This window comes from Babylonia areolata, chromosome 13 (assembly GCF_041734735.1).
Source record: "Babylonia areolata isolate BAREFJ2019XMU chromosome 13, ASM4173473v1, whole genome shotgun sequence".
Lineage (NCBI taxonomy): Eukaryota > Metazoa > Mollusca > Gastropoda > Neogastropoda > Buccinidae > Babylonia > Babylonia areolata.
The window spans coordinates 14,221,801-14,248,910 of NC_134888.1; the positions used below are offsets into that span (position 1 = coordinate 14,221,801).

The 27,110-nt window shown below is 43.6% G+C and overlaps 1 long non-coding RNA gene across 1 annotated transcript; it reads left to right on the forward strand.

The window, feature by feature from the left end:
- On the forward strand, positions 1 to 27,059 carry LOC143288839 (uncharacterized). Its single transcript, XR_013056144.1, has 3 exons — positions 1 to 932; positions 11,592 to 11,755; positions 25,309 to 27,059. It is a non-coding gene; the product is annotated as an uncharacterized LOC143288839 (long non-coding RNA).
- Positions 27,060 to 27,110: the final 51 nt, after the last annotated feature.

Here is a 27,110-nt window from a genome sequence, read left to right on the forward strand (position 1 = left end):
ACGACAGCGTGCGGGAACAGCACACCACGAGTGTTGTCATTTCCAGTCATTATTTTCTCAGTAACGACAGGTAAGTGACGGCTTGCTAACAGGATGTGTTACTGTCACTGACTGGACAAAAACAGCTGTAGTGACAAAGCTTTCACACACCCACACACCCACTTAGGCCTAACCATGTGGGTTTGGGCTTTAAAACGATCCCACCAACGAAGCTGGGTTGACAGACAGGGAGAGACCATCGGACAGTTTCACAACCATTAATTTGAGCGAAAGTCGAAGTCTTCGCTTTCACAACTGAGGCCACACTCTAAGCTTAGTTGTCGAGAGCTTGTGGAGCTTAATTTTAAAGGCAGACAGCCGTCGTGTGTTTAGCACCCGTCTTTTTTTTTTTCTTTTTTTTTAATCCTTTTCAGTGTCGGTGTTACAAACTGTACAAGCCGTTTCTTTTACCTGATCCAGTTTTGGGTCAAACAATTTGTGATTAAAAAAAAAAAAAAAATGAAAATGAATGTGAACTGAACTTTGACCTTTACGGAATGCAGCTGTAATTAAACAAGACAGTAACTTTAGTTTTCATCGCAGATTTTATAAGATTCAGTAAGCGATATGGTTTTTTTTCTTTTTAAAGTCCTTTATTTTTTCAGTCAACTGCATTGCTTCGACAGCAATCGATGTTTCACGTGAGTGTCCAACTACAGTTTGTAAATCTGCGGTAAAAAAAAAAAAAAAAAAAAGTCTCGTCCTTCGTTAGTTTCGTACTTTTCGATCGTCTGCTGGCTGTGTGTGACTCGTAGGCTGAACACAAAGAAGCAGCGAGGGAATGTGGAAAAAAAATCAAGAAGTTTTGATTAAAGCTGAAAGACACGAACACCTGGTGTTGATCACAGAGAAAGCGGTGGACAAAAAGTTCACCAGAGGCATCGAGTTACCGGGTGAGTTGTTTTAAATTTTGCGTTGCTTCTCACCTTCTGTGTCTGTTGGATAGTCTGTGCGTTTGTTTCTGTTTGTTTTGTTTTTCTTGCGGCTTTAATCTGTTTTGTGCATGAACTGAATATTGCTAACTTTATACTGTATCGCTATATCCTCTCAAGCATTTGTTTTTGCATACATTTTTATATTTTCACCCAGACGACTCAGTGACTGAATGAAATTATTAAAAAAAAAGCACACACAAAGAAAAAACAGTGCATGTACCATCTTTCATAAAATTCTCTCTCTCTCTCTCGCTCTGTCTGTCTCTTTCTCTCTCTCTCTCTCTCTCTGCATAAATGAATTTGTTATGACTATTCATCATCGTCGCGACAATATCCAAAGTACTGGAAGCACACACACACACACACACACACACACGTGACAGTGCTGAGCCCACGATTACACTCCTATCATACAAACAGCCACAAAATCGATCATTTACATTTCGCTTATTTTGATATGGTTCCATTGTCACGGTTGGTGATTTCCAAACGCCGGAGAGATCCGTTAAACATATTGTAGGCTAAACCCATAAAATCAGGTATGTACACACTGTACCAAATACAACAAACAAAGCAATGATTTCGAGTCGTCAAAGTAGACTTTTTCAGAGAAACCAGTCGGGCTGGAAAACATGCAGTAAAGACGTATAACTTGGGCGTTTGAAGACGTCTGTCATTGTTTTACAAAGTAAATGGTTTGAAAATCGGGAATTAAAGTGTGTAGTCCAATTGTCTTGACAGTCACATGGAGACAAGATCTCAAATCAGTGTATCTTATTCATTTAATCAGAAAAATGTTTATCCTCTTGAACTGCCGAGTGAGTTACATAACTAATTGTGCAGCAGACATAGCAGTTTCAAAACTCGTGTGCGCGATCCACACATTGCCGTTCTATGTTTAGCGTTTTTGAAGCATATAATAAATAGTGGATGCATTGTGTAATCTTCACAATGTTACTTATAAAGGAAAACCCCGATGTTGCTCCGTTCATGAGCTTAAAAAAAAGGGGGGGGGGAAGAAAGAGAGAAAAAAAGACGGATACCATTATCTCGTGGGTTATTCATAGCATAATATTTTAGCCGATACATGTTGTGTCCTGATTTTCCCATTCGTGGTAGAATATGATAGAAAAAAAGCAGAGCGCGCGCACGTGTGTGTGTGTGTGTGTGTGTGTGTGTGTGTGTATCCGCACTTGTGCGGCTCAAGCTGGTTCAAGCTGACAGTCTGACACAGTATGCTGCTAAACACTGTCGGACAATTACCTTCAGCCAGAAAATCTGCATGCTGTAAAGGTGGCATCGACGGGGTTTTTTCTGTTTGTTCCACTAGTCCGTAAGAAGATGATTGAAAAGCTACTATTGGGTGTTCAGATTATCTGTTATAGGCCCATATAATTTTGACAACCGAGAGGGAAAAAATCAATAAACAAAACGACATAGGACATTTCCAACGTTTGGGGGAGCCCCGAGACATCGACAACCATGTCGATCTCACTTTTCTTTTTTCCTCTCGCATTTCTACATGCAAACACCTGCTGTGCAGATAGACGTTTTTCGCCCCACGCTGATTTTCAGTATTTAAAAAAAACAACAACAACAAATAAACCGGAAACAGATCTGAGATGAGTTACATAGACACAACATTATTTTCCTCAGGCAGTGCCTTATATTTTTCATTGCCGTTTTGTTTTTTTGTTTGTTTTTTGTTTGTTTAATTTTAAATTCACTGAATTGGCAAGTATTACACGGCCCAGTAGGCAATTTATTGTACTCAATCGCTCTCTCTCTCTCTCTCCGTTTGTACGTGCGTGTTTTGTTTTGTTTTCCTCTTCCCGCTTTTCTTTTTCAACCTTTGATTCTCAGATGTGACAAAATGTGAAGTATTTCAACATATTCATTTAAAGTATTAAAACCTTGTGGGGAATATAAAAGACTGGAATAACCAACTTATCAGTCATATTCCAAGAAGAACAGCGGATATACATATATATATATATATATATATGTGTGTGTGTGTGTGTGTGTGTTTATCCAGAAGGACGGATGTACATGTATGTATGTTTGTTCAGAAGGACGGATATACATGTATATAATTATGTTTATCTAGGACGGACGGATATACATGTATATTTGTCCAGCATGGATGTACATGTATATATGTTTATCCAGAAGGATGGATATTCATGTATATTTGTCCAGGACGGATATATATGTATATTACTATATTTTTCCAGTAGGTCAGATATACATGTATATATGTTTGTCCAGAAGGACGGATATATATATATGTTTGTCTACTTTTCGCTAGACATGGACAGCGTCACGAAGAGTGACAGAAGGGCGTGCGTAGCTGGTTGTTCCCGACTATTTGTTGTATTTGTATTTCTTTTTATCACGACAGATTTCTCTGTGTGAAATTCGGGCTGCTCTCCCCAGGGAGAGCACGTCGCTACACTACAGCGCCACCCATTTTTTTGTATTTTTTCCTGCGTGCGGTTTTATTTGCTTTTCCTATCGAAGTGGATTTTTCTACATAATTTTGCCAGGAACAATCCTTTTGTTGCCGTGGGTTCTTTTACGTGCGCTAAGTGCATGCTGCACACGGGACCTCGGTTTATCGTCTCATCCGAATGACTAGCGTCTAGACCACCACTCAAGGTCTAGTGGAGGGAGAGAAAATATCGGCGGCTGAACCGTGATTCGAACCAGCGCGCTCAGATTCTCTCGTTTCCTAGGCGGACGCGTTACCTCTAGGCCATCACTCTACATTCAAGTCATTGAAACTGTAACAGCACATTATTTCAAAACAGCAGAAAATTGCCTCGTCCTTTTTTCCCCCTTGTTGTGTCATGTTCGCTTTTTAATGTGCGCGCAGTGCGTGCATGCAGACGCATTATTCACTCGATACCTTTTCTTTTTTCTTTTTTTTTTCCAAGCGGACATTCCCTGCACGAGCAAGTGATTTACTCAGTTGGCAGAGAGAGACAGAGAGAGAGAGAGAGTGTGTGTGTGTGTGTGAAATGTTTCTTTCAGCACACTGGTAAGGCCGAGGCTGACGCCTAACAATGAGACAGGGCGCTTTGGAGATGACATGGATGGGATGGGGTGGGAGACAGCGGGCCGTGAAACAGTGAATAGAAAGAGCTTGTGGGGTTTTCCTGTCCCCTCCCCTGAAGTGAAGAAGGGTTGTGCCCAACATGTCACACCCGAACTTCTCGCGCCAACCTTCTGCAGCGCCCTGCACCCAAAGCAGCCTTTTAAAGTGCGGGTTTCTTGGTGGTGGTGGTGGTGGTTTTGGGTTTGTTGTTGTTGTTGCTGTTTTTTACAAACACCGAGAAAGGCTGGGTGAAAGTCGGCAATGTCTGTGTAAATTGTGTGTATTTTTCTTCTTGTTACAAGTCATTATCAACTTGCTTAATGATTCTTGTCGTGATTGGTGCATGCTGATTGTGCTTCTTCGTGTTTTTTTGTTTGTTTTTTAATGTCCGAGTATATAGCCATGTGTGTGTGTGTGTATGTTTTGAGTGTGAGTGAGTGACTTGGGCTCTCCTTTGTGAGTGCACGTGCAGTGTGTGCCGGCGCTTACCCGATACCAGGAAATCGTGGTTTGGTAAAGTTCTCACTTGTTTCTTTCGTCTGCATCCGTAGGTAAAAATGAACTTGACAATTTCCATAACTTTGGAAGGCGTACCCAGTGCATAGACTTTAAATGAGAGAAAAATGATAAAGAATAGATAAAGATATATATGTAAAACAATATAGTTAAAGTATTTATTGTGCAAAAATGCATCCGATGAAAAACGAATTCAATATGAAAGTGACAAGCATTAAGATAGGTACACTGAACTGACTCGAATCGAGGTAAAAGACTGCAACTCTCAAAAAATAAATAACCCCATATGCATGCATTCTTGACGTAGTCCTTGAACATTGATGGGTACATGCAAAAATAATAAGGGTGAAACATAGATAATAAAACAAATTACAACCCACCCGTCCTCTATCTCTCTTGTATTTTTTCAAATACTCATTTGTTTGTTTTTATCAGTTTCTTCGATTGTTAATTCTTTCGAGCATAAAAACGACGAGTTTTTTGTTTTTTTGTTTTTTGTTGTTGTTTTTTTTTTTTTTCAATGAGAAATTGGCCTATTTCACTTATAGGTGAAAATATTATTCCATTGATTTTGTTCTAAAAAAAAAAAAAAAAAAAAAAAAAAAAAAAACAGATGGCACCTATTACAAGGACACAGTTTCTGAGTGTAAATTCCGTTTGTCTTGTTTATTTGTTGTTGTTTTTTGTTTGTTTGTTTTTCATCTCATACTGTTTCTTTTGGCAACACATATGAAAGTGCGTGTGCATGCTCGCATTTAACACACACACACACACACACACACACACACACACACACACACACACGCACGCACGCACCATCCGGCATATAGCCCACAAAGATATTATTTGAAGATGTCGGAGGAACTGTCTGTCGAATCTTTCTGCTCCTTCTCCAGTTGTTCCTCGATCTGCACGGCACAGTGCACAGACATGGACATGGCTGCTTCACACACTTGCAGGCAAGCTCTCTCTCTCTCTCTCTCTCTCTCTCTCTCTCTCTCTCTTGCGATGGACATGGCTGCTTCACACACTTGCAGGCAAGCTCTCTCTCTCTCTCTCTCTCTCTCTCTCTTGCGGATATCTCACTCTGTCTATGTCTCTCTCTCAACACACACACACGCACACGCACACACACACACACACACACACACACACACACGTGCGCGGGCGCGACACATTAAGTACAATGGCTTCCGTTTCCCCTAATGACCTCACTCCTTCCTTTCCACCACCCACACCCTCAGCATCCCACTTCTCTCCCCAAACACACGCACCACACACACACACACACACACACACACACTCCAACCCCCCAGCCCCACCCCCACCGCCACCACACCCACACACGACACACGCCCCACCCCGCCCCGACGCCTGACCTGCCACAGCTCCAGCGGCCTCAGAAGCCCGGCGCTGTCCTCGAGTTGGGGGTCGTCCGGCTCCTCCCCGCTCTGCTCCAGGTCGTCGATGTTGGGCGGCACAACCAGCACGCGGGGCTGGGGCGCCAGGCGCGCGGGCAGGCGCTCCGGCACGTGCTGAACCCCGGACAGGGACATGCGGCGCGCGCGGCGCCACATGTGGAACTCCATGGTGCTTTGGAGAATGTACAGCTGGTTGACGTAGGCCTCGATCTCGGACATGAACGTGCCGATCTGATGGTGACATGGAGTACTTAAATATAGCGCCTATCCTCGTTCGGAGACCAGGCTGTCAGTGCTTTATGACATGGATACTTACATATAGCGCCTATCCTCGTTCGGAGACCAGGCTCTCAGTGCTTTATGACATAGATACTTACATATAGCGCCTATCCTCGTTCGGAGACCAGGCTCTCAGTGCTTTATATAAGTACTTATATAGCGCCTGTCCTCGGTCGGAGACCAAGCTCTACTGAAGCGCTTTACAAACACGGGGTCATTTGCACAATAGGCTGCCGCCTACCTGGGTAGAGCCCGACTGACAGTTGCCATTTCACATGCTCGCTTGTTCCTCGGGAAAATTCTCCGTTTGGAATCCTGTTAGCTGTGACAAAAAAAGAATGTTGTGCCCAACATTCAGTCAAAGCATTTCACATAAAATAATATTTGTAAAGCATCTGACGGAGCGATTCATTTCCATGGAACCGCCCATCTGGACCTAGAGTTATCACTGATCATGGTCTCAGGAATCCTGCTCAGTCCCTTTGGAAACCTGCGGTCACTGAGGGAGCCAACGTTCCAAGGGAACATGGCGGATTCCATAAATACTGCCTCATCCTTGGTGATTGACAGGTGGCAAAGCGTGTCCAGCAGCGCAATACAGTTTCCATGTTCTGTCAAATGAACTGTTCTTTCCCCCCTTTTTTTCTGTTCCTTTCTCTCTCCTCTCCCCTCCCCTCCCTACCCCTTCCCTCTCCCACCGCCCCCCAAGCCACTCACGTTTCTGTCTTCGATACGCTTATAGACGCCGGCCAGTCGTGTGATGTCGCTGTTGTTGTAGTTCAGTTTGGTCAGCATGTCCGTCACTGCGTGGATGTAAGAGTCCACCACGTCGCTGGTCGCTCTCAGCTCATCCTCCTTCTTCTCCGCGCTTTAGAAGAAAAGGGGGTGGGTGGGAGGCGGAGGTGTATGGGAAACAAAGAAATAGGGAGTGGCTTAGATGTTTTTCTTGTACCGAAACGTTGGTCACAGAACTCGAGATTCCAAGGGACTAACATTTGTATTTCTCGTATTATTAATCGTCATTCACCATAGTTAGATATTTATTTCTCTGACAAGTCATGTGTTGTTCACTCATGCGATCTGAACCTGCGTTTATTGACGTTGCTACGGAGAGCGCCTGTTCTGTATTTAGAACTTGTGAGTGCACACCATGTATTCAAAATGTTGCAAACACCATTCACAAAAAACTTCCATTCACAAAAAAATTGGACTGTACCATTCATAGTCTTGCTGCAGTATAACATATGTACACAAAGACTACAGCACAAAGTATAGTGACATCTAAGATGTCCATTATCATTAGTAATACTCGCATGTGCAGGAATTTTGAATGGAGTGACGCCATGCACTACCACATAATATTAAATCAAACCATATCGTACAATGTTATACCGTACATATCATATAATTCTGTTCTACACCACATGATGCATATCACACTATACTATCTAATATCTAAATGCCAAATGGCTATACCACATCATACATAACACCATGCTGTCTGATATCTAAATGCAAGGTGGTTACACCACACCATGCATATCATACCGTGATATCTATTAACTAAATGGCAAAGTGATGTCCACAAAGGGAAGGTTTTGTTCGCTCACATCGTCAAAGTGCCGCACGGATTGTCTGCATTTTCACATGCAATGAGGATTGAAGCCTTGAGTGTTCAACCAGTCGCGAAATACATTACTGTTAGGTCAAAGTCGAACTCTAGCTGAACAATTTCAATGGCCAATCGTCACATGCATTAAATCTTCAACACCGCGTGTGCTGTCCATCAGTCTATCTCGACCACCGTGACTTTAGTTGTTCTTTACTCGGTGTCGCGAGAGAACAAGAGAACGCTGGCCTCAAAGCCTGTGACATCGCTTCCTGGGAAACTGATGCCCTTGACCGCTGTGGCTGGAGGATGCTGTGCTCTAATGGCATAAAGACGTTTGAAAACAAGAGAACGCTGGCCATCAAGGAGAAGCGTGAGCGAAGGAAGCAGGGGTCAACTTCTGGAGACGTTTTCCTTTGCAACACCCGTGTGAAGTGTTGTGCATCCAGAATCGGCCTCTTCTCCCATATGAGGACACACACCGACAGATAAGCCTGCCTGCCTACTCATCCGTCGGACCGACGGGAGACTCCATTACTCGGTGTCGCAAGTCAAACCCACTACCACATTCTCCACGCTACTGAATGGCTGTTCCACACACACACGTCCTGGCAGAGCCGGGCACAAATGCTAGTTTCATACTATAACCTTCCACGTGATACCATACTATTTTAAAGGATATACTACACCATACCATATGATAATAATTAACACATGCCATAGCATATTCTTCTGCGACGCACCATACTGAACTGTACCGTATTTTGAATCGACAATGCTGAACTCTGCTCATTTCACCTCCCGCAACTTTGAGCAACATGGCACTATACTTGATCACAGTATACGACAGTTTACAAAATAACTTGAATCAGACGTTTGAGGCCTGTGAAGGCCTGTTCGTCGTTCTGTTTTTCATTAGAGTATTACCTCTTCTGTCCCTACTTACTGCAGTTGACATTTCGGGATTTGTGGCCTTGTAGATTCCATGTACGTATTTGTAACAGTCTTATCTCCCCGCTGCCTTCCGTGTTCTAGAATAGGTAGTTTAAGGAAAACGAGTCTTTCATGATAAGGCTTGTTCTTCAAATGACCAATCGGTTTTGTTGGCCTTCGTGACATCTTCCACCTCTCTGCACAAGGTTTTTGACTGTGGATCCCAGATCGAATGTTCATATTCCAGAATGGATCTAACCAGGGATTTGAATAACTGAACAAACAGATCCTCAGAGAAGTAGTCAAAAGAACGCCTGATTATACCAACCATTTTGTTGGCTTTTGCAGTAACTGTTGCCACATGTGTCTTGAAATCCAGCTTGTTATCAATGTACACTCCCAGGTCTTTCACCACGTCACTCTCAGCAAGTGCCAGGTTGTATTCCTCCCACTGTTGGTTTTCCCTTTCATATAGTAAATTGCCTCCGATCTACAGTTTCCTAGCTTCAGTACACTACATTTTTTTCTGGACAGAAGCAAAAGCAGGGGAGCTACTCTCTAGACCACTGCTGTATACTGTCTAGGTCATCTTGGAGGACTTGTGAAGCAAATTCTTGGTCACAATGTGTGAACAGTTTCGTGTCATCGGCAAACAGTTACACATTGCTCTTCACTCTACTAGGAAGGTAATTAATGTACAACAAGAACAGCAATGGTCCTGGAACACAACCTTGTGGGATACCACTTGTGACGTCTGCCTGCTGTGATGTTGTTCCATTCACAACCACCCTCTGCTTCCTTCGAGACAAAAAGTCTTGGATCCAGAGTAACACCCTGCCTGACACTCCATGTGCGTGGATCTTAGAAACGAGTCTGCGATGCGGGACGCTGTCAAATGCTTTCTGGCAATCCATATAGATAGCATCGATGGAGCCACCTCTATCTAGGGCTCTTGTCCAACTGTCCAATAGGTCCAACAACTGCATAGCACATGACCGTCCCTGATCATCCCTCGACAGATTTAGCACTTCTGCTTTCTCTATATCCGATGAGGTTTTAGATCCATCATCTTTCAATAGATCAGCAATTCCAGTTCTTGATTTTGTTTTATTGTTTACATAGGACCAGGATGCCTTAGGGTTCTTCTTTGCTTTTGATGCAACTTTCTTCTCTAGTCTCTTTTTCGCCTTACGGCAGACACTACAAGCTTGATTTCTGGCTCTAACATATCCCAGGTAACTCTGATCATCTCTTGTTTCTAACCAGCATCTGAAGAGCTCATGCTTTTTCCTGACTGAAGCCAAAGTACCTCTGTCCATCGATGATTTTCTGTTCCTGTCGACTCCTGATCTTGGTACAAATTTTTCAGTAGCCCCTATGATTTCACCTTTCATGACTGTGCACACTTCGTCAGAGTCTATCAGAGTCTGCCTTGTGAAAATAGACGCTGTTACTTCTTCAGCACGTGCACATGACAAGGTGATGATTGGCATGGTCACTTTTCCCTATCCCTGCCGTAGTAGTGATATCTAACACCATGTCATCTCTGTTTGTGAAGACCAGGTCAATCAAGCTAGGAGTCTGACCCTGTCTGTGACGTGTTGGTTCTTTCTGGTGCAGTGTCATGTATGCATCTTTGGTGGTCCTGAAGAAAGAGTATGCTGGATGGCTTTCCCCTACCCTGCATTTTTTTTCTTTATTTACCCAGCCTATTTCTGGAAAGTCGAAATCTCCTAAGACCAATAATAAATGAGGTGTCATTTTTCTCTGCTGCTTTCAAAAACAAACTATTCATCTTTCTATTTTCTTCACTGCAGCTGGGGCTTCCATACACAAGTCCAAGTAACAATCTCGGACCATCGTCCAATGTGAATTCCACGAACAATGTTTCTGTAAAATCACAGAGGTCGATATCACTTGGAGTTGGTCTAAGACAACTAGATAAAAACAAATGCCTCGCAGTCCAATATCAGTGTTGCTCAGGTTATGAAATAATTCATATCCTTCAATAGCCACTTCACACTCACATAGCGCCTGTTATTTTTTGGTAGTGCCTCAGTAATTCCATTGTCCGGTTTATGTAGTTCTACTACTGCTTGGAATTCTGCTCTTTTGTTTTGAAAACAATCAGCATCTGTATATATACAAGTGGTATGTTTCTTTCCACTGTTTTGACTAGATAAAGCACATCACATGACAACAACAACAACAACAAAAAACATAACAAAACCCAGCCCCGAAACGTACGTTGTCCGACAGATGCTGATTTTCTCGCACAGTTCTTCTTTCCGTGCTTTGGCCTCCAGGACCTCGTTCTGTTTGTTGCTGCGGTGCTCCGCCACCTTCTTCTTCACGTCCTTCACCTCCATCTGTCACCGTCACCACTCACAGTACAACTCACGTTTCTTCCTCACATCACTATATGAGTGTCCTCCTACCATTTTTTGTTTGTTTTTTTTTCCAGGCGATTGAATTACACTCATTTCCCGATCACTTGGACACATTCATCATACCGTGATACATGTACTGTGTATTATCAGAAAACTACCCACATTCGCTGAATCACGCACACCGGAGACACAGCGAGAGAGAGAGGGGGGGGAGGGTGCGGGGGGGTGAAAGAGGGGGACTGAGTTACTGATCTGGATAATTTATTCATATAAACACACGCACACACGCACTCCCCCACCAACCTGCAGAAAATGACAGCCCTCCCTGACGTGGGAGATGTTGGTGAAGAGCATGAAGTTCTCTGTCTCCAGCTGCTGGAAGGTGTTGACGATAACCTGCACGTCATCCTCGTGCAGGTCTGACTTGACCCGCTGGAGCAGATCCACCAGGTCCTGGGTGTCGCGCTCCGTGCACGACGGCTGTTTCATTTTCTCCCTTCGCCGTTCCTTGCCCTCATCGTTTCGGAACTGTCCGGGTAGGTACAGATGTTGTGTGTTACTCTTTTTGAGTACCGGTGTTCGGTTGTGTGTGTCTGTGTGTCCGTGGTAAACTTTAACATTGCCATTTTCTCTGCAAATACTTTGTCAGTTGACACCTAATTTGGCATAAAAATAGGAAAAATTCAATTCTTTCCAGTCATCTTGTTTAAAACAATATTGCACCTCTGGGATGGGCACAAAAAAATAAAAAAAGAAGCCATATTATATGCAAACTGATTTTACTGTGGTATATATATATATATATATTTTTTTTTTTTTTTTTTTTTTTTTTGGCCTTGTCAGCCATGAGCGTGCCTGCATCAGACGTGGACAACGCCCTTCCTAGATCTTCGTCAGCGAAGCCAGGCCATGAAATATATATATATATATATATATATATATATATATATATATATATATATATATATATATATTATTCTCTAAACTTGGCACTTTGATCTGATATTCTGACACAACAACAAGAGCAGTCATTATTATCATTTTTTGTTCAAACAAGAAATTCTTTTGCTAAGCATGAAAGTTATATTTCTTTTGCATGTCTTTGGTGCAGATAGTAAAAAAGGGAAATTAATCTGTAATTAATGCTAGGGGGCTTAATTTGCTTTAAACTGATCTTTCTCATCTTAAACATTACATTTTGAAATTATACTCAATACATAAAAAGCTTGTGTGTTTTACTCTCAGTGTACAGGGCTTTCACTTTGTTCAATAGCCCAAGTGGTCTTTTTCGGAAAATACTAAAATCAGTACAAGTGGACTTTATAGATCTATTGGCTGAGCCCTGAAGGTCATGGGCAAAAATCAACTGCATACACATATTTATACATATTCAAAGCTCGTGCTCATATTCTTCGCGAACGCGAACGACGCCATTTTGTTTCAAGTGTTGACCTGTTCGTTCAATCCTATATTCAGTGGACAATACACGATAATATGTGATGGAAAGTTGGATTATGCCCCAAACTGCCATAAAAATATCCACAGAATCAGTCGGAATTCACAGTTGAAAATAATAAACCATGAGAGTTAATACCCTTGAATTGATGAAACGTAAAAATTTCCAGTCTTGACTTTTCTCAAAATGAAGTCCTTTTCACTTCACACGACGTTTAGAAGTACTTGTACTTGGCTCTACATGTTATTAGTTTAACAAAGTACTCAATTTTCATATCAACTTTAAAACTATAAAACTAGAATGAACATAAAAGAGAAATTGAATCGACCGTGTCAACCGGGTGTAACTAAACTTATACATCTATGTAGATCCAGAGAAAACGGCTAAATGTTGCAGTGCGATTGCGGCGATAGCCACGTCTTCTTTACCGCGGACTTAAAAAGAATTTTTAATTGCCCTCAAAAGATTTTTTTAATGCCTAAGATACATCAGAATAATATGAGTAAACAGCGTTCTCACTGCGAATACTGCAATCGATTTGTCGCCCTTTAAAAAAGCATGTTTAAATGTTATATTTTTGAACGTCAGCTAAGGAGCCCCGACAGTGCAATGGGTAAGACAGTTTCTGCTCATCCAAACACGCTGGGTTCGAATCTGCCGTTTGGACTTTTTTTTTCTTTCTTTTTCTTTTAACCCGAAGCTTTATAATAACAAATACTGAACACATTTTGACGATTAGATTTTTTTTTTTAAGTGTATCACAAGTGAGTCTTGAAGGCCTTGCCTCTCTTGTTTTGTTTGTTGTCACAACAGATTTCTGTGTGTGAAATTCCGGCTACTCTCCCCAGGGAGAGCGCGTCGCTACACTGAGAGCAACACCATTTTTTCGGTATTTTTTTCCTGCCTGCAGTTTTTTGTCTCCTATCGAAGTGGATTTTTCTTCAGAATTTTGCCAGGGACAACCTTTTTGTTGCTGTGGGTTCTTTTACGTGCGCTAAGTGCATGCTGCACACGGGACTTCGGTTTATCGTTTCATCCGAATGACTAGTGTCCAGACCACCACTCAAGGTCCTGTGGAGGGAGAGAAAATACTGGCGACTGTGCCGGGATTCGAACCAATGCTCTCACTTCTTAGGCGGACGCGTTACGTCTAGGCCATCACTCCACATTGGTTACACACCGTCGTGTCTGTGTGAGGTGGTGTAAGGTTCGTGTGGATGTGGAGGCATGCATTGCAATACACAGGGGATACAGTGTGGTGGTGAGAGGTGTGTGTGTGGACGGGGTGGGGGTGGGGGGTGAGGGAGTAAATGAGTGTGAAAGAGTGAGACAAAGAACGAGGCAAAAACAAAGAGAAAATTAGAACGAAATAATATTTAAATTAGCAAACAAAGGGGGAAAAAGAAGCAAAAGCATGGCTCAAAACAAAACCGAAAACGCCGATGGTGGATGGGATTGGAGGGGAGATGGGGGTAGGTGGATAGCAGTACGTAACGATCCAAATAATATTTTAGCTTACCATAAGAAACGAGTGTTTTCGAACGAATGTTGGGTTCTGAAAACGGGACTATTCTACTTTAAGAACCCACATTTCATTGATATACGATCATTATATCGACCTTTCAAAGTTTCAAACCTTCCTTTTCTTTATTACGACTTTTCAGCTTCGATATACTGTTAAAAAATATATCGAAACTTAATTTCGGGCACAATATACATGATAATCACTCTTGACAATTCCAATTCTTCCGACAAATAATGCTAAGCGAGTCGGACTTAAATTTCGAACGTATCGTCTTTTCCGTGACAAGTCCGGGTGACCCGATGTGTGTATACCACAAAAGTCACTGACTTTTAACGTCCAAGCCTCTTCGAACCTCTCGTGGCATTATATTTTCGGCACGAATACATAGTCATGAAAAGGTCTACGCAAAAGAATTTTCCGAAAAAAATACCACTTGGGTGAATACAGATAGTGCAAGACCTTCACACTGAGTAAAACAAAGCAGCTTTTCTATGCCGAGAGTAATATTCTAAACTGTTATATTCTGGATGAGTGAGCTCCAGGAAACTGTTGCCTATTATATATTCAGATTAATGTCCCGTTCCCTGGGAGAGTTTCGATGCACTCGAGAGCTGTGTGCATTAGTGTCAATTCCATACTACGCAAAAGATGTTCCTATTTAAACTATTTAAACACACACACACACACGCGGACACGGACAAGCATACAATCGAAACACCGTGTTATTACAAAGACTCGTGTTGTGTGTAAACAACGAACAAAAGTGTTCACAAACAAATGCAACCATCACAAACCCAGCCTACTGACGGGAGCAAACGAAACTGACCCAGAATCAGTCGCACAAAACCAAGACAACTAACGCGTGAAACAGCTCGGAAAGAAACCGAACAGCAAAGAAACCACCTGCGCGGCATCCCAGCTCATCGCACCTTATTTTTGGTCAGCATGAAGGTCTCCATCCGCTTGAGGACGTCGATCTTGAACTTGACGCTCTGCATGTCGTTGTTGTGGGCCGCCATGCTCTTGGCCATGTGTTCCTTCAGCTTCTGCATGTTCCGCTTGTTCATGTCGCGCTGCTCGTATGTGGACTGCGCCTCTTCGATGTCGCCTGCACGTGCGAGTACAGATTGATCAGACAACATGGCCGCGCACAGTCCGCGTGCTCTCATTCCTTCGCTCATGCAAGCATTCTCGCACGTGACTTGCTCAGTTGTATGAGATATCCAATATAGATGTATGTTCTAATCCCCCGCCTCTCCTGTCCCCCCCCTTCTTGTTGGCTCCGTTCGAGGGCGCTCGCTGGAATCGATGAATGGTACAGACTCCATATGGATAGATTTTGAAGGTACGCGTCTGCAGGTTTTATTATACACATACACAGGCCTACGCATAACCATACACCTCACCCCATTCCCACCCACGCGCTACACACACACACACACACACACACACACACACACAGACACAGGAGTTAGGGAGGTGGAAGGAGGGTGTGGGGGCAGACGGACAGACAGTGAAAAACACAGACCGGACAGACACAACGACAGACAGACAGAGAGAGAGAGAGAGAGACCGAGGAGAAGAGAACGGGACAGGACGGTGGCCCTGTACCCCCGAGCCGCTTGGAGAGCTGGTCCAGCTCCTGACTGAGCGTGCTGTGGATGCTGGTCACCAGGTTCCTCTCAGTTTCCAGGTGCTGGATGAGCTGCGCCAGCCGCCGGTTCTCCGCCACCTGTAGCCCCAGCTGCTCGTAGGCCTGCTGCATGTGACCCTCCACCCGGTCGTCCGCAGGCAGCCGCACTTGGGCCAGCTTGAACCGCTGCTCTCGCAGCTGTCTGCGCAATCTGTGGGTCTCCAGGTCCGTCTCTTTCTCCTGGCGCAGCGAGCAAGTTGCGGTTTCGGAAGGAGAGAAAGATCAACTACAATTCAGCGCAACCCCCCCCCCTCCCCCCCAAAAAAAAAACCCCCACACATTTTCAGCTGTTACATTCCTTCACCTTTTCACTTGCTAGAACCGACTGATATTAGACTGGAAACAGATAATTACCGTGACTTTGGTCAAACTGCATAAGACTGGTCAAAATGCCTGAAGCCACCCCGCTCATGGGTAACCGTTTTGATGAAAGCGTTCTTCGCCAGTCGGAATATTATGTTGATTGGGGGTTATAGGGGGGGCCTTGTGTGCTGATCTATTTTGACGTTACGATACAGCTGCCTTCTAGTCACAGAATAGATCTAGGTGCCAAAGTCTCTCTCCCTCTCTCTCTCTCTCTCTCTCTCTCTGACCTGGGTGCGGATCAGCTCTATGGCGTACTCAGTCTTGCGGGTCCCCTCCAGCTGTAAGTCCATGGCACTGATGTGGTTCATGATCTCCTTTTTGTGCTGCTCGTCCTGCCTCTGGAAATAGGTGCTCGACGCCACTGCTGCGTCGTCCCGCGGGTCCCGCGTCGACATTTCCACAGTCTTACACCTGTGGGGAGAAGGCGGCGGGAAGAGGGCATTGAGAGGGGTGCGGTGTGTGTGTGTGGGGGGGGGGGGGGGGGGGGGGCGGGAGAGGGGGGCATCCGGGGAAGTTGTGTGAGGGGAGGGGGTGGGGGGGGGTTGAATGGGGATGGGAAATGTTTCATGTCTGGTTGTTTGTTGGGGCTCAATTTAATTTCATTTTACTTTAGTTGAGAGATCACTCTTTGTTAACAGTTTATATTAGAATTTAGATAGGAATACCGTTAAACGAAAGACTTTGCAAGAAGCGTGACTTTGGGGCATTGGCAGATGAATCTCATTACATACAAGTATTTAGGTGTTTTGGGTTGTTTTTTTGTTGTTGTTTTTTTATTAATTGATTTTGTTCTTAGATAAGATCACATATGAAACTACAATTTTATATGCACCAAGTCACAGATTCTTGAAGAGGAGTTCAATGTTAACGTCTTCTGAACTGATTTCCGTTAAATAAAATGTGTAAGTGAACAGCAGCTGTGGCGAAGTGGTGTTAACAGCTGATTTGTCGCCGGCGACAATTTGACAGAGCTCAGTTGACAGTTGATTTGTCGCAGGCATCAATTTAGTGGAGCTCAGTTAAGTACTGAATTGTCACCGGATCAGCGACAATTCAGCTTATCGGCGACCAATCAGCGGTTACTTAGTAAACGCCAAATTGTTGCTGTTTGTTTTGCAATGTGTTGATGATGTTGAAGACGAATAGGAAGTGAAGAAAGAATAGGAAAGTTATGAGGAAGCAGGGAACGGGAAAAAAACCCACATAAAACAAAAACAATGAAATAAGAAATTGAGGTAAATACGGAAAGAAAAAAGAAAGTGAATTCAAGAAAGAAAAGAAAAATGACAGAAAAAAGAAGAGTTAAAAACGAAGTGAGGGAAAAGAAGAAATGAATGAATTAACGAAAGAAAGAAAGAAAGAAAGAAAAAGATTGAAAATAATTATGAAAGAAAGTAAGAAGGATAATGCATGTTTGTGTACAAGAGCTTAATGGGGTCAGCCCTGTGTTTCTCAGGTCTATATTCCCCAAATTTTCTTTCTGCCAGGTCCCCCCAGGTCTTTATTCCCCCAGGTCTGTGTTCCCCTAGATCTATGATCCTTCAAATTTATGTTTTCTTGCCTTTTGTTCCCCCCAGGTGTATATTCCCCCAGGTCTTAGTAACCTCAGGCCTGTTACCCCAGGTCTAGGACCACTACTGGCCACTTTTTCTTATGCAACATCAGTACTTTTTTTTAAAACCGGTTTTGACCACTGAACACTACTGACTGCTGACCACCAATGATTACTGACAACCACTGGCCAATACTGACCATTCACCACTTCTGCCCACTTCTGACTGCTGACCACTGACCTCTGATGACAGCTGCTGACCACCAGCCACTGCTGACAGTCACAGACTACTGCTGGCCACAGAAACTACTGACCATGTATCACATATCACTACTGACCACATCTCACTACTGACTACTGACACTGCTGACCACCTCTGATCACTGACGAGTACTGACCACTGACCACCGATAACCACTACTGACCACTGACAACTAATAACCACACACCTCTGACCACCACTGGCCACCACTGACTACTGGTCACTGTTGAAAATTATGGCCACTGACCACCACAGACCACTACTGACTGATGACCACTACTGACCATTGCCGACTGCCACTGACCACTACTGACAACTGACCACCATTAACACTGACCACTGACGACCACTAGTGACCACTGACCACCATCGACAGCTACTGACTGCTGACCACTGGTCACCGCTAACAGCCACTGACCACTACTGACCACCACTGACAGCTGACTACTACTGACCACCGCTGATCACTTATGACCACTGACAACTACTGACCACTGGTCACAGCTAACCACCATTGACCACTACTGGTCATCAATAACCACTACTAACCACTGACCACCGCTGACAACTGAACACCACTGACTACTGACCACTTCTGACCGCTGACCACTACTGACCACTGATCAGTACTCATCACCGTCTGCTACTGACCACTGGTCACTACTGAACATTATGGCCACTGACCACCGCTGATCAAGGACCACTGACTGCCACTGACCACCGCTAACCACTGACTGCCACTGGCCTTGCCTGACCTTGGGAATACAGACCTTGGAGAACATATACCTGAGGGAATGTAGACCTGGGGGAACATAGACATGCAAAACAAAACAAACTGTTAAAGTCATGAAGTGCTAGTGACGAAAACAACGACGACAAATGAAATGTCGCCAATCCGCTGATATGTCGTTGACCGGCGACAGCCTGGCGGTTCTCTGACCCGCAAATCAACGGAGGTGACAATTCATCGGTTAACAGTGGTTAAATCTGCGGAATTACGGTTGGGAGCATGCCCAATTCCCAGCAGAGGGAGGTGGGGGGGGGGGATAACGGTTGAAAAGAGAGACAGACAGACTGACCATCGTTGATAGTTGATAGCGGATGCCTTGGCCTTCTTGACATGATTGTCCCTCTGCCTCTTCAGTGAGCGGAGGATGGTTCCGTTCTTGACGCTCTCCTGAAACTGCTGCGCATGTAGCCGCCTCTCCTCCATCTCTCTCTGCGCCTCCCTCATCGCCACCGCCATTTGGCCCGCAGCCTTCCACTTAGACATGGTTCCTGTCTCCCTGAACACACCATCACTGTGCTGATTCTGTCCCTGATGTCACCGTCACTGAACTGATTCTGTCCCTGATGTCACCGTCACTGTGCTGATTCTGTCCCTGATATCACCGTCACTGTACTGATTCTGTCCCTGATATCACCGTCACTGTACTGATTCTGTCCCTGATGTCACCGTCACTGTACTGATTCTGTCCCTGATGTCACCATCACTGTACTGATTCTGTCCCTGATACCACCGTCACTGAACTGATTCTGTCCCTGATGTCACCGTCACTGTACTGATTCTGTCCCTGATATCACCGTCACAGTACTGATTCTGTCCCTGATATCACCACCACTGTACTGATTCTGTCCCTGATATCACCATCACCGTGCTGATTCTGTCCCTGATATCACCGTCACTGTGCTGATTCTGTCCCTGATATCACCGTCACTGTACTGATTCTGTCCCTGATGCCACCATCACTGAACTGATTCTGTCCCTGATGTCACCGTCACTGTACTGATTCTGTCCCTGATATCACCGTCACTGTTCTGGTTCTGTCCCTGATGTCACCATCACTGAACCGATTCTGTCCCTGATGTCACCGTCACTGTACTGATTCTGTCCCCGATATCACCGTCACTGTACTGATTCTGTCCCCGATATCACCGTCACTGTACTGATTCTGTCCCTGATGTCACCGTCACTGTACTGATTCTGTCCCTGATGTCACCGTCACTGTACTGATTCTGTCCCTGATATCACCGTCACAGTACTGATTCTGTCCCTGATATCACCACCACTGTACTGATTCTGTCCCTGATATCACCATCACTGTACTGATTCTGTCCCTGATATCACCATCACCGTGCTGATTCTGTCCCTGATATCACCGTCACTGTGCTGATTCTGTCCCTGATATCACCGTCACTGTACTGATTCTGTCCCTGATATCGTTACCGTGCTTCTCCTGCCCTAATATCATCACCGTGCTTCTCCTGCCCCTGGTATCATTGTCACCGTTTTTTTCTGTCCGTGATATAATCGTCACTGTGCTTCTCTTGTCATCATCACCGTATTTCTCCTATCCCTAATATTATAGTTACCGTGCTTCTCCTGTCCCTGATATCATCGTCGCCATATTTCTCCTGTCCCTGATATCGTGATCGTGCTTCTCCATTCCATATCATCGTTACCGTGCTTCTCCTGTCCCTGATATCATCGTCACGGTATTTCTCCTGTCCCTGATGTCATCGTCACCGTCCTTCTCCTGTCCCTGATATCACCGTCACGGTATTTCTCCTGTACCTGATATCATCGTTACTGTGCTTCTCCTGTCCCTGATATCATCGTCACCGTCCTTCTCCTGTCCATATCATCGTTACCGTGCTTCTCCTGTCCCTGATAACATCGTTGCCGTATTTCTCCTGTCCCTGATATCATCGTCACCGTATTTTTCCTGTCTCTGATATCATCGTTACTGTGGTTCTCCTGTCCTTGATATCATCGTCATCGTGCTTCTCCTGTTCCTGATATCATCGTCACCGTATTTCTCCTGTCCATATCATCGTCACCGTGCTTCTCCTGTCCCTGATATCATTGTTACCGTGCTTCTCCTGTCCCTGATATCACTGTTACCGTATTTCTCCTGTCCCTGGTATTACCGTCACCATGCTTCTCCTGTCCCTGATATCGTCACCGTATTTCTTCTGTCCCTGATATAATCGTTACCGTATTTCTCCTGTCCCTGATATCATCGTTACCGTGCTTCTCCTGTCTCTGATATCATCGTCATCGTATTTCTCCTGTCCCTGACATCATCGTCACCATGCTTTTCCTGTCCCTGATATCATCGTCACCGTATTTCTTCTGTCCCTGATATCATCGTTATCGTATTTCTCCTGTCCCTGATATCATCACCATGCTTCTCCTGTCCCTGGTATCATTGTTACCGTGCTTCTCCTGTCCCTGATATCATCGTCACCATATTTCTCCTGTCCCTGATATCATCGTTACCGTGCTTCTCCTGTCCCTGATATCATCGTTACCGTGCTTCTCCTGTCCCTGATATCATCACCGTATTTCACCTGTCCCTGACGTCATCGTCACCGTGCTTCTCCTGTCCCTGATATTGTTACCGTATTTCTCCTGTCCTTGATATCATCGTCACTGTATTTCTCCTGTCCCTGATATCATCGTCACTGTATTTCTCCTGTCCCTGATATCATCGTTACCGTGCTTCTCCTGTCCCTGACATCATCATCACCGTATTTCTCCTGTCCCTGATATCATAGCTACTGTGCTTCTCCTGTCCCTGATATCATCGTCACCGTATTTCTCCTGTCCCTGATATCACCGTTACCGTGCTTCTCCTGTTCTTGATATCATCGTCACCATGCTTCTCCTGTCCCTGATATCATCGTCACCGTATTTCTTCTGTCCCTGATATCATCGTTATCGTATTTCTCCTGTCCCTGATATCATAACCGTGCTTCTCCTGCCCCTGACGTCATCGTCACCGTGCTTCTCCTGTCCCTGATATTGTTACCGTATTTCTCCTGTCCTTGATATCATCGTCACTGTATTTCTCCTGTCCCTGATATCATCGTCACTGTATTTCTCCTGTCCCTGATATCATCGTTACCGTGCTTCTCCTGTCCCTGACATCATCGTCACCGTATTTCTCCTGTCCCTGATATCACCGTTACCGTGCTTCTCCTGTTCTTGATATCATCGTCACCGTATTTCTCCTGTCCCTGATATCACCGTTACCGTGCTTCTCCTGTTCTTGATATCATCGTCACCATGCTTCTCCTGTCCCTGATATCATCGTCACCGTATTTCTTCTGTCCCTGATATCATCGTTATCGTATTTCTCCTGTCCCTGATATCATAACCGTGCTTCTCCTGCCCCTGATATCATTGTTACCGTGCTTCTCCTGCCCCTGGTATCATCGTCACCGTGCTTCTCCTGTCCCTGATATCATTGTTACCGTACTTTTCCTGTCCATATCATCGTTACTGCATTTCTCCAGTACCTGATATTGTCATCGTACTTCTATCCCTGATATCACTGTTATACTTCTCCTGTCCCTGACATCATTGTCATCACACTGCTCCTGTCCCCGGTATCATCGTTACTGTTTTTCTATCCCTAGTATCACCGTGACTGTCATCTCCTGTCCCTGACAGCACCGTGCTTTTCCTGTCCACGACAAAATTGTCATTATGCTTCTCCTGTCCATCACAACCCCTCTTTCACTTTGCCTTGCTACGGTCTCTGGAAATGTGGATTACGTGCCTCGTAAATCGGTTCATTTTGGCGATAAACGTTTTTACTGTCTGACAAATGCACCGTAACTGCTTTGATGATGATGATGATGATGTTGATGATGACGATCGCGATGATGAGAACGATAAATTGGCAGTGTGAACAAAGGCTGATGATAATATAAGGTCTTATATGTGCCACTGTTTCAGGCTTTATCAGCCTTGTGCCTGATCATTAGTACTTTTTTTCTTTTTCTTTTTTTTAAACTTTTTATAAGAGTGCCCAATTACTAATATTATTGCTAGCTTCCTATGAAGAAATTCATTTGGATGCCATGATCCTTCCAGTGTTTGTCTAATAAATTCTTGAAATGGTTAAGTGCTCCCGCAGTGACAATGTTACTGGGCAGACTATTCCAGAAGTTAACAACCTTGTTAGTAAAAAAGGGTGAAAAAGGGTTTGATGTGGTGAATGTCTTCATTAATTTTAGTGGGTGTCTTCTGGTATGAGTACTGTCCTTTAGAGTGGCCATTCCACATTACCATATTCCAGGACTGGTCTTACTAATGATTTGAACAATGGCACCATGAGGTATGACATCTTTATTTTTATACTGGATTTAAAAAAATAATAATAATGGGTGATCATGCCTGCTATTCTGTTCGCCTTTTTTTTTCTTTTTCTTTTTTTTTACTGTATCATTAATGTGTTCAAGTTAGATTTTTATCAACCAAAATTCCCAAATCCTTTTCTCAGTTTCTTTTTCAGATATCATGAGAGTTGGAATGACAAGTGAATTTGGGGGTATCTTTACCAACATGATGTACTTACCTGAGAATGTAGTCTTCGAATTCGTGTATAGGTTCTCGATCTCGAGTTACTCGATCGGTTTCAAACCAGTGTTCCGATCAAGAGCAGCAGAAAACAATGGTGCTTGATATCATATTCAACTCTGAAAAGTTATCATGTCATATTTACGTCAGATTTAGCAACTCTGAATTTGTGATGTAAATTATGACGCACCAAGACTTTGATCGAGCTCTAACTATTGCGTCAGTCCGAGGTGTTGATGTGTTACGTAAATCTTTGTTTACGTCATCAGTCCTTTCTGGCAAAAATTTTGGATTTTCATCTTACTTTCATGTGGTTTTTTGTTTGTTTGTTTGTTGTTGGGTTTTTGTTTGTTTGTTTGTTTGTTTTTTATGATGGACACGACAGTCTTGTATTTCTGGTTCTTGTATCCATTTTTAGTTCAGATCAAAGTTTGCAGTAGACAAATCTCTCCATGTTTAAATACGGAAAAACAGAATGTTTATAGTATTTTCAACATAACTTGTTTGCAGCTTCTTGGGTATGAAGTGTTCAATTTTACGTCATCTCATTTTCAAATGTGTGTGTGTGTGTGTGTGTGTGTGTGTGTGTTTTTTTTTTTAATGTAACGTCTTTTCACTTTGAGTGATATTAGACGTGTCATGTGTGTGTGCGTGTTGGTGTATGGGAGGTGGGGTTGGGATGGAGTTTTAAGGGGGGTGTACAGAGAAAGGATCAACTATAACAATGGAATCAGCAGTTCATAAACATCTGTGAAACAGCAATTATCAACTTGATCAACAACAAAAGTCAAATTAAGTATCGGTAGGTCGCATCACAGAAACAGTCCTATTGGACTGTGCAACAGGGAGTGAGCAATTTCGAATAATAGTAATTGATTGGACATTATTCCTTTAATGTTTTGTTCTGAATATTTTGTAAACGTACATGTATTTGGAAGTAACTTGACAAATCTTTGACACTCTGTGTGTGTATTTTTGACACTCTGTATATGTGTATGTGTGCACGCGCCTGCACGTGCGTGCCTTCTAGAGCAGACTGTGCAGTGTTCAATTTTACGTCATTCCATTGTCGTGAGAGAGAGAGAGAGAGAGAGAGATTCAAAAACTTTATTACTCAAGAATAAAGATTTTAGGCATCGCTCAGTCTTCCAATCTGTCCTTGTGACAACAATAACAATAACAACATTAACGATAACGACACATAAATATTAATTTTGTTAACACTGCTACAACGAAGAATGATCAAACGAACGCATTCATACATTCATATCCATACACATGCACACACTCTCTCCACACACACACACACACACACACACACACATATATATATATATACTTATGCACATACAAAGACATGACCGAAGTGAGAAACATATAGTGGACATAAAGAAAACAGAGAAGCACAACTTTACCATTGCACACATACAAAAGTGATTAATTTGCTGATGCACATGTTACAGGTAATAGCATCCAGTTTACAGGCGAACATGTAAAAACATTAAAGCACAAAGGTTGAAATAAAATAAATTCACTGCATGTAGGTATAGATACAAACTTCACGGAAAAAGCATGATTTTTGTCTTTTTTAGCTGGTTATTTAAAATTTTAAAAAAAAAGCTTTGTGGGCCTATTGTTTGTGGAGCAGAAGTTCTTGTATGCTTGATTTGAAGGAACGTAATGAATCGCACGTCTTAATGAACGAAGGAAGAAAGTTCCAAGCAGATGGTCCAAAAAATGCAAAGCTAGATTTGTACAAGAGATTTGACGACAGAGAGAGAGAGAGAGAGAGAGAGAGAGCCTAACTGAAGACCTACATCTATTCATTTAATGTAGAAATATCAGTTGACTGGTTTTGTTTCAGTGAACAGATGTCGTTAATTCTACACCTGTTGCACGACTCATCAAAGGCCGTTGTTCCCCAAGATGGACATGGTAAACGTTGAGTGTGTGTGAACCGTTCGTCAGAAGACTTTTTCACCCTGCTTCTCCTCCTCCAAAGACTCGTGAGTCGGCGTATTGTGGACCAAAATGATCCACGTGAAATACCTTGACGCTGAACAAGGGTCAGTAGAAAACGGTGACATCGTCCTCTTGTCATCTTGGTTTCTTCAGCTGAATGATGACAGTGTGACAGTCGCCCTGACGTCAACAACAGACTGCATACGTCATTATGGTGTGATCAATGGCGAACCAAAAAGGGTCAACAAGAACGTAGAAACTGACATGACACGGCATCAAAATCAACGGCGACCGGATCTTCTTTTTTTCTTTTCTTTTTTTTTTTCAAGGATAACAGGTTATTGACAACGATCAGTAATTGGTTTCGCGTCTATGTCTCCATCTGTGGACATGCGGGGTAGTACGTGTGATTAATTAACGTCTTCAGCTCAAGTGCCAGTGTTGGCGGCAACATAGAAGTCAACGATGGTCGTCTTCAAACACTGCCGACCGCTGCAGAGAATCTGATTCGGCGTTGTCATAAACAGTGCAGAGGACAAATGCCGTAATCTGGCGCGACGTTGTTGCAAAACAAAGTCGACAGCAGCCATACCCATCATTATAAATGATACACAGGCGTTAACTCTCTCCATACGAACGGCGAAAGAGACGACGTTAACAGTGTTTCACCCCAATTACCATCATCAAAATATTGCAAGCGGAAGGCTCTTATATTGAAGAGGTGAATGTTGACAAAGAATACCACAATTCTGACGACGGAAGCTAAAGGTTGGGTCATTGAGACACCCACTGGACATCCGAAGTGTCTGTGTAGAGGAGAAGAGAGGACTGGCCGTACTGAGTGAGTTAAACAGTGCGGTTTAGTGAGCCTATATGTACCAGACAAAAAGGCGTCTTTGTGTCTTTATAAACGACGTAGCCAACAGAGGTTCTTGAGGGCATGGTGGTGAGTGCAGAGCATGACGGCATGGAGATGAAACACAATGACAGCAGCTCTATGGGCTCCTTGGATTCCTCACCAGTGGACCCGACACGCTTCAAATTTCGTGTCCTGGGCTGGGTTGCATGAGGCTGTCTTTGCAGAGCTAAGTTTGCTTAGAGTTAAGAATGTTCGTAAGTATATAGAATTTAGCGTGGAGTCAGGGACAGTCTTGCGATAAACAAACTTAGCGCTGCGAAGTTAACTCATGCAGCCTGTCCCTTAGCTGGGTTGTACAAACGATCTTTGCAGCGCAAAGTGGTGCCATCCCGATTCGCCTATACCCATATGTATTCAGTTGCACTGTGTACTAGTATGTGTGTGTGCGTGCGCGCGCGCGCGTGTGTGTGTGTGTGTCCGTGCACACATATTTGTGCATGTGTTCAAACAAACAAACAAAACGGAACGAAAAAAAACCCAGAAAACTCACTTCCTCCATTTCTGGTCCGGTCTCTGTGTTGACAGTCCGATCTTTGTATCGGTAATCACGAAGCAGCAGAGGAAGATTTGCCTTCAACTGAATTGTCTATATATAAAAAAAAAAATTAAATGAAAAAATCGCTAGGAAGTCACTTCCGTTAATTTTCCTACTTTTAAAACATTTAGCCGTCTCAAAACCGGGTGACAATGCAAGTGTTTGTAGAAGCGGATAGTGGTGCATGTGCATATACAAATTTAATGTTCACACTCATTTAAAAAAAAAAAAAAAAATGTTCACACTCATC